Raw genomic sequence first — 9,128 nt, forward strand, 5'->3', positions numbered from 1 at the left:
CTGAGTGAAGTAAGCCAGGCTATGAAAGAAAGATATTGTATGTATCCACTCAATATATACCGACTATCTGCACTCTATGATAGAGAGCAAAAAATTGGAGGACATAAAAGCAGTGAAGGTACTTAATGAGAATAGGACAGTGTGGAATGGGGTAAGGAAGAGAAGAGGATAGAGAAAGATAGCAAGTGAACAATAGAGAGGCAGGACGTTAGTGAGAAACAGATATGGCTTATTAACTGTTGATGATGATATGTATAGTATTCTCAACTGGATTGGTCTGAGAAGTATTTCATGATGGGCAAAGTATTTTTACAAGCAAAATGAGAAATAGCAATTGACTGTTTTAAAAAAAATCATTAGAATAATAAAAATAATGATTGGGGAAAACATAGAAAAGATAATGAATGTTGAAGTGGGGAGATTAATGTCTCTGTACTGACTGACATGCATGGCATTCCCTTTTGAAAAAACAACGTAATACACTGTAAACTTATATGTAATCCAGTGTAATATAAAGAAGATTATGATGATAATTAAAAATTTAAAAAGCTTTGAATAAAATGGGAAAATTGTTAACTTTACACAATTGCACAATCATATTTTTACATGCTTATTTAGTATATTTTCATAGGAACAAATCGTTTTTCCTGGTGATACTGAAATTCTTTTGGTATCCAATACTAATTTTAGTCCACAGCTGAGACAGGCAAGAAATGTAGCATTTTAAATTTTGTGTGACTCATATTTTTAAATACTTATTTATCTATTTGTTGAGATTTTTAAGCTACCAGATCCAGGACTCAAACCATGCTCGGCCATGTGGGAATCCAGAGCGTTAACCATCATGCCACCTGCTAGCCCACTCATTTTTTATTTTAAGTTGCTGTTCAGTTTTAGTGGTTGGAAGCTTATTGGACATAATGTTGCAAACAGTGAAATAATGAGTATACTAATTACCCTAATTTAATCAATACACATGGTATTCATGTGCTGAAAAATTGCATTGTAATACTGTTACTTAAACTAAAAATTATTCATTTTAAAAATTTGTGGCAGTTGGAAACGTAATCTTTCACTCCAAAGTTCTCTTAGTTGTTTCTCTGTTCCAGAAAAAGGGAATGGGAAGTAAGAAGGAAAGAAAAAAATAATTATGAACCATAATTACTCTAAAAGTAGTCTTTTATGGGCCAATAATGGGAGTTCCCATGAACTAAGTGCATTTTTCTCTGCCTTTCATACTTGTAAGTAAAAAGAATCTTTTCATGTGTTTCTGCACGTTCACAGATTAAAGAGAGATATGGGACCAACCACTGACGAAGTGGCTAAGACACTGGGAGCCGACTTCAGGGTTAGAATCTCAGACCCATAAGCTTGAAAAACACATCACATTGGGAACCAGCAGTTAGCGTAATGGCTATGTCGCTGGACTCCCACGTAGTTGACCGCGGTTCGTGTCCCGGACCCGGTGGCTTAAAACCCATGCCGGGCGCGTGTGTGTGCATGCCCAAGATAATGAGAGGAGAATGAAGGAGAAGGGACTGCGGCGTGGCCATCCCCTCTGAGGGGTGATTTCTCGCTTTCTGTCTCTCTGTTTCTCTCTGTCTGTCTGGCGAGCGCACGCGCCCTATAGTGAAAAACCTCTCAAAAAAAATCACATCGGAGGTGTGTGCATGAATGCCCAAAACCCCTAGAGAAGAAAGAAGAAGGGATTACAAAGTGGAGATCCTCCAGGGAGGTATTTTCTCACTTTCTCCACCCATCCCCCAATCTCTCTCTTCAGTAAGTGTACATGCCCTGTAGCAAACAAACAAACAAAAGGAAGAAAGAAAGGAAAAAACGGCTTAACAGACACAAGAATGTAACAGTCTTTGTTGAAAGCAATGTATATGGTATAATCCTTGATTTGATTATCTCACACTTCACGCATGCTTTGAAAAATCATATTGTGGAACCAGTAGATGGCATAATAGTTACGTTGCTGGAATCCCACATGGCCAACCATGGTTCGAGTCCCAGACCTGGAGACTTGAAGCACACTGGGTGTATGTGCATGCATACCCAAAATGCCAAGAGAAGAATGAAGGAAAAGAGACTGCCGCATAGCCATTCCCCCCAGGAGGTGATCTCTTGCTTTCTGTCTCTCTATCTCTGTCCCTCTGGTGAGCACACACACCCTATAGCAAAAATCTCTCTAAGAAAAAGAAATATTGTAAGTAGATCAAGGCTTCCATACAACCTTCTGATTGCAAGCTTTTTTTGTAGGGATGTAATTGAGAAGGAGCAAGAAATCTGGAAAAAAAAAAAAAAAAACAAGAACAACAAACAAAACACCTGATATCATAACCAAAAATTTCCAACAATTACTTTTTTTAAAAACTCAACACATTTTCAGGTTTACAGAACTTAAAAACATATTAATGTAAATTATAGCTTCTTAACTCTAATCCTACCAACAATTTGAAACACCTTCAAACCAAATTTGAATGACAGTTGATAGCAGTAGAATTAATAAAACATAGACAGACTTTAATCATTTTTCCATAGGACTAAAAACTAAATGCTAATCCTAGTGTGCACACATTCAGTGACATATTTTAGGAAAATATAAAAATCTAGAGAACTGGGATCTGCTAACAGAAGAACATTCATGTCTTAAATTAGTTCTGCCAACCTCTAAGGCTCTGTTTCTCTTTATTATTTAGACCTAGACAGTGTCTGTGAGCTGAGATATCAAAATCAGATGATACCAGATCATTTGGGGTTCTAATTTCTACAACTTTGTTCTTTTTTTTTTTTAATGGTATAGGCCTTGAACATGTCTCTTTTGCTTCGTTTTATTCACTTAATCACTATACATCACTTAGCATGTAAATTGAATTTACCCGACATGAATACATTTTACACCAGTCCAGCTGAGGATACAAAACATGTTGTCATCAACAGATAATCCATTTCTGTATCTCACAAATGTCTTGCTTCTCTGTTTTCATCCTTAATTTCTTTCCTTATACTCTTCCCTTTCTCCCACCCTTTTCCCACATTATTCTACTACTTATTATAAGTACTTGGTCCAAACAGTCTTTCTAAAACATTTTTAATAAATATGTTCTATTTTATTTTTAAAATATTAATAATAGAATATCATTTAAAGTGCTTGAAAAAGACAAAAGGCTTTGGTACCTTAGAAAGATTGTTAAGATAATTTTTAAAAAATTATTTGGGGAGGGACCAGCAAGTGACATAGTGGTTAAGGCACTGGACATTCCCACATGACTGACCATGGTTCAAGTCCTGGACCTGGTGGCTTGCTTTTTCACTTTCCCTCTTTCTCTCTCTCTGTCTGTGTCTCTCTCTGGTCAAATGAAAATAAAATGAATGAATAAATAAAATTAAATAAATAATTATTTTTTAAAAAAAGAAAAATTATCTGGGGGAAAAAGTCAGTTGTAAGCTTTAGCACAAATGAACATCTAGAGTCTCAGTGATTATAGCTCTTTGTTGTTTTTTCTTGTAATTAGCAGAGAGTGCATGCACTTACCAGAGAGAGAGAGAGACTATCCCAGTGAGATGTGGTCAAAACCCAATCCCTTTTCCTCCATTTCTTCATTCTGTCAAGATTTTGGACATACGTTCACACATGCCTGGCATGTTTTTCAATTCACCAGAACCAGGATTTAAACTGTAGTGATCCATGTGGGATCCAGCCCCTTAACCACTGAGAGACTGCAGTGTCCAAATTAGGACTCTTTGACTCTTAATAAAATTCAAAGCGAAATTCTGAATTTGTTTCATTAAAATTCATGGTAAACTTTCCTAACTCACATGGCTCTAAAGGGCAGCTCTCTGCGCAGTCAACTCATTCAATTTTCCTACACACTTGGAATGAATTTCTCTTTTCTCGAATTTAATCCTACAAAAATGATCCCAAGGAGGCTCAGGAATTAATTTAAGATAGCAGCTTTTACTCCAAGGAAGAAGAACCAGCATTCTTTGAACTGTGGCAGCATGTTATTAGACATTCCATCAAAGAAATTAATTTTGGACTTTACTGAAAGTATGTTTCCATCACCTACTAAAAAGCACGTTTGTCAAATCAGTAGTAAAGATGAAGAAAAGGTGCAAATACTCTCAACAAGGCCATTTCATTTTGAGTCCACTCAAAACAGCTAAAGAAAAAACAATAGATTACCATCTGCAAATGAAGGTTCACCATTTAAAACTGCTGTGTCCACTGTATCCTTTTACAACAAAGATAAGTGGTACCTCAGTCCATTGGAGAGGAAGCTGATAAAGGACAGTAGAGCAACTAACTTAAAATATAATAATGCAGATATACCAATTCCCAGTGTGACAGAAAAAAGACAGGGAAAGCCAATCTGCCCCAAGAAGAGGAACAAAAAAAAAACCCAGAAGAGTTTGACTGCTAGATATCAACCAAGCTATAAGCGCATCAAGCCTGTATCAAGAAATTCTAAAAATCCCAAGAAAATCGAGTTGTCTATAAACCAGTTGTGAAGAAAGAGAACTAATGTGATTCAGCTGAAAATTATTTGAATCCTCCTTGGGTTCTAAGTCAAAAAGAAAAACTACAAGTTACACTACAGGATAGAGCAGCATTTTTTGGGTTTTTTTTAGGAAAAATATCTCAGAAATTTGTCTCTGGAAAATAAATCATAAAAGTCAGAAGTAACTGAGGATTCTAATATAGAGACTGTCAGTGAAAGAAGAACTTCTGAGACAAGGCAAGTGCCAAAAGACTGAATACTAGAAAAGAAACTAAACATTGAGCTAAATTCAAGAAGTAAAAATGAAGAGGGATTAATAAAGGATTCATCAGATGGAGTAATTTATTCAGGGAAATATAAACTTGATAAAAAAAACTATTTTTCTTCAGAGAATTCTCTTGGTGAGAACAAGACAATTTCCTCTGAGTCTGTTGTCTATCCCATCTTCAGCATGTCTTTAGGCAATACAAAAAGATCTCTAGCTGAGGAACAGTCTTCTGTGGAATCCACTGTATGTGCTATCTTCTTGAAATTTACCAATTCAAAAAACAATACTAATGCTGGAGATACAAAGAAAGAAACAAAAGACCAACTCATCATTAATGTAGGTCAGAAATATTTTGGGACTACTGTGTGTAAATCTAGTGGCAATGACCTATACCGCTTCTAACCCTGAAGATGAAATACAGCATGATCAATATCACCACAGATCCTGGAAGGGATGAAATACGTGGGCTGGAAGAAAGAACATGTAGTAGCACAGTTTGGGGAAAATTGTGTTGGTCCTGTCTCATGATCCAAGTTATGCTCTCAGAAAGGTAGCAGATGTCCAAGAACTTATGATAATTGGGCTTCCAGAAAGTTGTTCCCAGGTATCCAAATAAAGCCAAAACTTTTCTCTTTACATTTGATGAGAAGAGAGTGGTTGGGTGTTTAATTGCAGAGCCCATCAAACAGGCCTTCCGGGTCTTATGTGAATCAACTGCCCCAGAATCCTCAAGTTCTAAAGAGTCTCATAAAACTTGGCGATGCTCAGATGTACCAGAACTGCACTCTGTATGATAAGTAGGATCTGGGTCTTCAGATTGAAGAGAAGAAAGCACATTACAAGACGACTGGTTGCTACTCTCAGGAATTGCTTCATGTTTGGCTCTTTTCTCAGCACTGTAGAAATAGCATTTTCTGACCCAACACCCAATGTCAAGTTATTTGCAACCAAGTACTACAATACCCCTAATTTCCTTGTTTACAATTTTAATAGTTAAATCTGATCACAACTATAAAATGGTTACTTTATGGGTAAATTCAAAAAGGCCCCTTATCTTACAATATGGACTGTTGATACTTAATACATTATAAAAATAAATATTGAGACATATTCACACACACATAACATGTCAGTTTTATTACTTGTAAGTTGAAAGTCGGAGATAAATGTGTTGCACATTAGTTGGGCATTCATAGAAAGGAGAAATCTTTCATGTACTGATTAGCACTGGGTGTCCCTAATTATGAAATACTGTTGCTGTAGCTATAAGATTACTTGCCTCCTACATAGGAGCACGTTAGGGGTTTTCTGCAGAACAGTGACCACTTACCTCTTTTTAAAGTATACTTTTAGACCAAGATTTTCTCATACCCCATCTGAAGCAAAACTGCTAATTTAAATCCAAGCAAATAACTGCCATGTCCAACTTTGAAAGGTAATTCCTGAATTCTGTATACACAGTTCACTTGATAGGCACTTCTCTGTAGTAACTCAGTTAGAATATATTTAGAAAGTGTTTTGACTTTCCAATTTGTAACAAAAAGAAGATGGTAAGGAATGAGCAAGTTATCTCATACCCATTTATGCAGAACAGAGCATAATTCCGTAGCTTAATGTTTTAATTACTTTGAAAATCAAATTAGTGCAGTGCACATTTCATCAGATTTAGTAATTAGACTATTATCATTTCTCTAATTTTTCTCATGTGAAAGTACTGTAGTGCTACTTATTTTTAAGGAACTCATTACTGATAATTGATGCTATTAACAAAATGAGTACCTTGTAGTATTCGATTCATTTGGTTTCATTTTTTTAATTTTTGGCTTGTCTAAAATAAACCTTACTTGTTCTAAAACATCTGGTATAAGTTGTTAGAAAATAGAACCAAGATTTGGTAATGGAACCAAGATTAATAAATGGGCCTAGGATGATAGACCAGAGTATATTTACAGATGACATGTAAATATACTTAAATATGCACATGGTTTTCTAATATGATTCTTGGGATACTTTGAAAAGCAAAGAATCATTCAGATTGTACTCATTCTAAAAATTAACTGCTATCTTGCCGTGAGACTCTAAGGAATTCGTTTCCAAGTTGTAACCATGTAGAATTTGTTCATCTGCACTGTTCTTTTTTCTTGTAAGTTAACACGGTTTCAAAACTTGAAAGCCTGGGTTCTAGGAAGAATGAATGTAGAAGTGTTAAAATGTAATTAAGAAAACATTTTAATGTTCTTTTTTGCACTGCTGTTAAATATTTTTAAATATTTTATTAAAAAATTTTATTAACATTATTTTGTTTGCTTAATACCTTTGTGATGAGCCAATTAAAATTCTTTACTGCTTATTCTTATACAAAAAAAAAATTAGCTCAAGTTTCTCCTCTTGACTAAATCATTTATTGACTCCCTGTTAATTCACATGAACTCTTAGTTCTACTATACCTGTAGGTCTATTTCAGTCATCTTGCACTGAACTACACATACACTGTAGAATTTGTCAATTTTTTATATGGGACTGGCTCCTAACAGGAATCCTTTCTTATTTCTCTTCTTGTTTTTCCCACACATCTTCACACATTTAGCTAGCAAACCTTTAGTGATGAGTGAAAGATTAACTGTTTCCCTCCATGTATTAGATGAGAAATTTCCATGCAACTTCTGTGGCAAGCTTAACTATCTTTATAGTCCTGTCAGCTGGTCTGTATTAGAGTATGTTGTCAGTTAAAATTAGAATCTAGGAGCCAGCAGATGGCATAATGGTTAATGCACTGGACTCCCACATGGCTGATCATGGTTTGAGTCTTGGACCCCGTGGGCTTGAAACTCATGCCAGGCACATGTGTATGCTTGCCCAAAATCCCAAGAGGAGAATAGAGGTGAAGGGATTGAGACATGGCCATCCCCCCTGAGGAATAATTTCTCACTTTCTGTCTCTCTGTTACTCCAGGGAGCACACGTGCCCTAAAATTTTAAATTAAAAAAAAAAGTTTTTTTAATTTAAAAAATACATATTTTTTAATTTTTAAAAAGAGCAGAATCTGTAACATGCCATTGGTCTACATGTTCTTCAAGGACAAGTATGAGTAACTGGGCTTTTGTTTTCCCCAGTTTTGTTCTTTAATATAATACTTTAATGACAAAACTTATCAGTGACTATTGCTAGTGGTTCTCAACAGCAGCCCATGGAGGTAGTTCTTGGAAGGCAGCAGTTGCCAGAGAGGTCACCCATCCACTGCAGCTCTAAAGGCTAACTTCCCATTTCCTACAGCCGATGTTATCAGCCATTACCGCCTTGCGCGCATATGGCCCATCAAGAGGTGGAACTGTGTGATATTATGAAAAAATCTCCCATTAATACCTATCATAAACCAGTGTCCTACTGAATCATCTCTGATGCTTAGAAATAGACTTCTCATACATTTTTATATATCTTTATAGAACAATGCTTCAAGCACACATTTATGTTTGTATGTGGGGGCCACGTATCCTCTATTTGTATTGTTTCCTTAGCATGGAATGAGCCTACACATCTTTCAGAGGTTTATAATCTCCTCTCTTCTCAATCTTGTCCATGTGTTAACTCATGGAAGACTTGGAAAAGCCTTCAAATACTTCTTAACTTATAGTCCTTAATTAAACAGAAAAATCCATGGGATTCATTAAAACGTGTGCCCCAAGACAACATAAAAATTAAATAAATCTCTAATGCTAATATGCAAATGTTTTGCACTGTTTATTTCCTCTCTGGGCCCATAGAGTTTCCTAGAAAATATAACCCTTAAAGTAATACTTGTCCTACCCTATCCATTATAGCACCACTACACAGCCAAAAACTCTAGTATACAGAGTGTTGATCAAGGCAATAAGAAAGACTGTATACCATATTTGTTCTTACTCTTTGCAACACTGAATGTTCAGTAACTCTGTTATTACAATGAATTCTCATACTGACACCAAACCATTCTCTTCTCAGGATCCTGGGCACTCACGCACATGCACCCAGCGTGAGTTTAAACCACCAGATCTGGGACTCAAACCACAGCCGACGCCACAGGAGTACAGTGACATAACCATTACGCCAACTACTAGTCCCAACAAAAACTTTTTAAAAAAAGATATTATAATTGGCTATGACATGTACACTGAATATTATCTCTCACCGTCAACCTAGACTCTAGACGAAAACAAAATTAAGTCTTCAGACTCATAAGTAAGTGGCACTGAAGGAGCTATATACTTCTTTCTAAAACTCTTCACCACCATGTCTTCATTATGTTGCATGAGACTATTTAGAAGGCAAAGTTTCTTGACTCCTGGGGGCATCTGCCAGGCATCGCTTCCCTAGGGAAA

General features: G+C 36.0%; 1 pseudogene; it reads left to right on the plus strand.

Moving 5' to 3' along the window:
- The window catches only part of LOC102480229 (N-acetyltransferase ESCO2 pseudogene), a 13,820-nt pseudogene extending 8,050 nt beyond the window's left edge, over positions 1-5,770 (plus strand).
- Positions 5,771-9,128: the final 3,358 nt, after the last annotated feature.

This window comes from Tupaia chinensis, unplaced genomic scaffold, assembly GCF_000334495.1.
Source record: "Tupaia chinensis unplaced genomic scaffold, TupChi_1.0 Scaffold000213_1, whole genome shotgun sequence".
In the NCBI taxonomy this organism is placed as follows: Eukaryota; Metazoa; Chordata; class Mammalia; order Scandentia; family Tupaiidae; genus Tupaia; species Tupaia belangeri.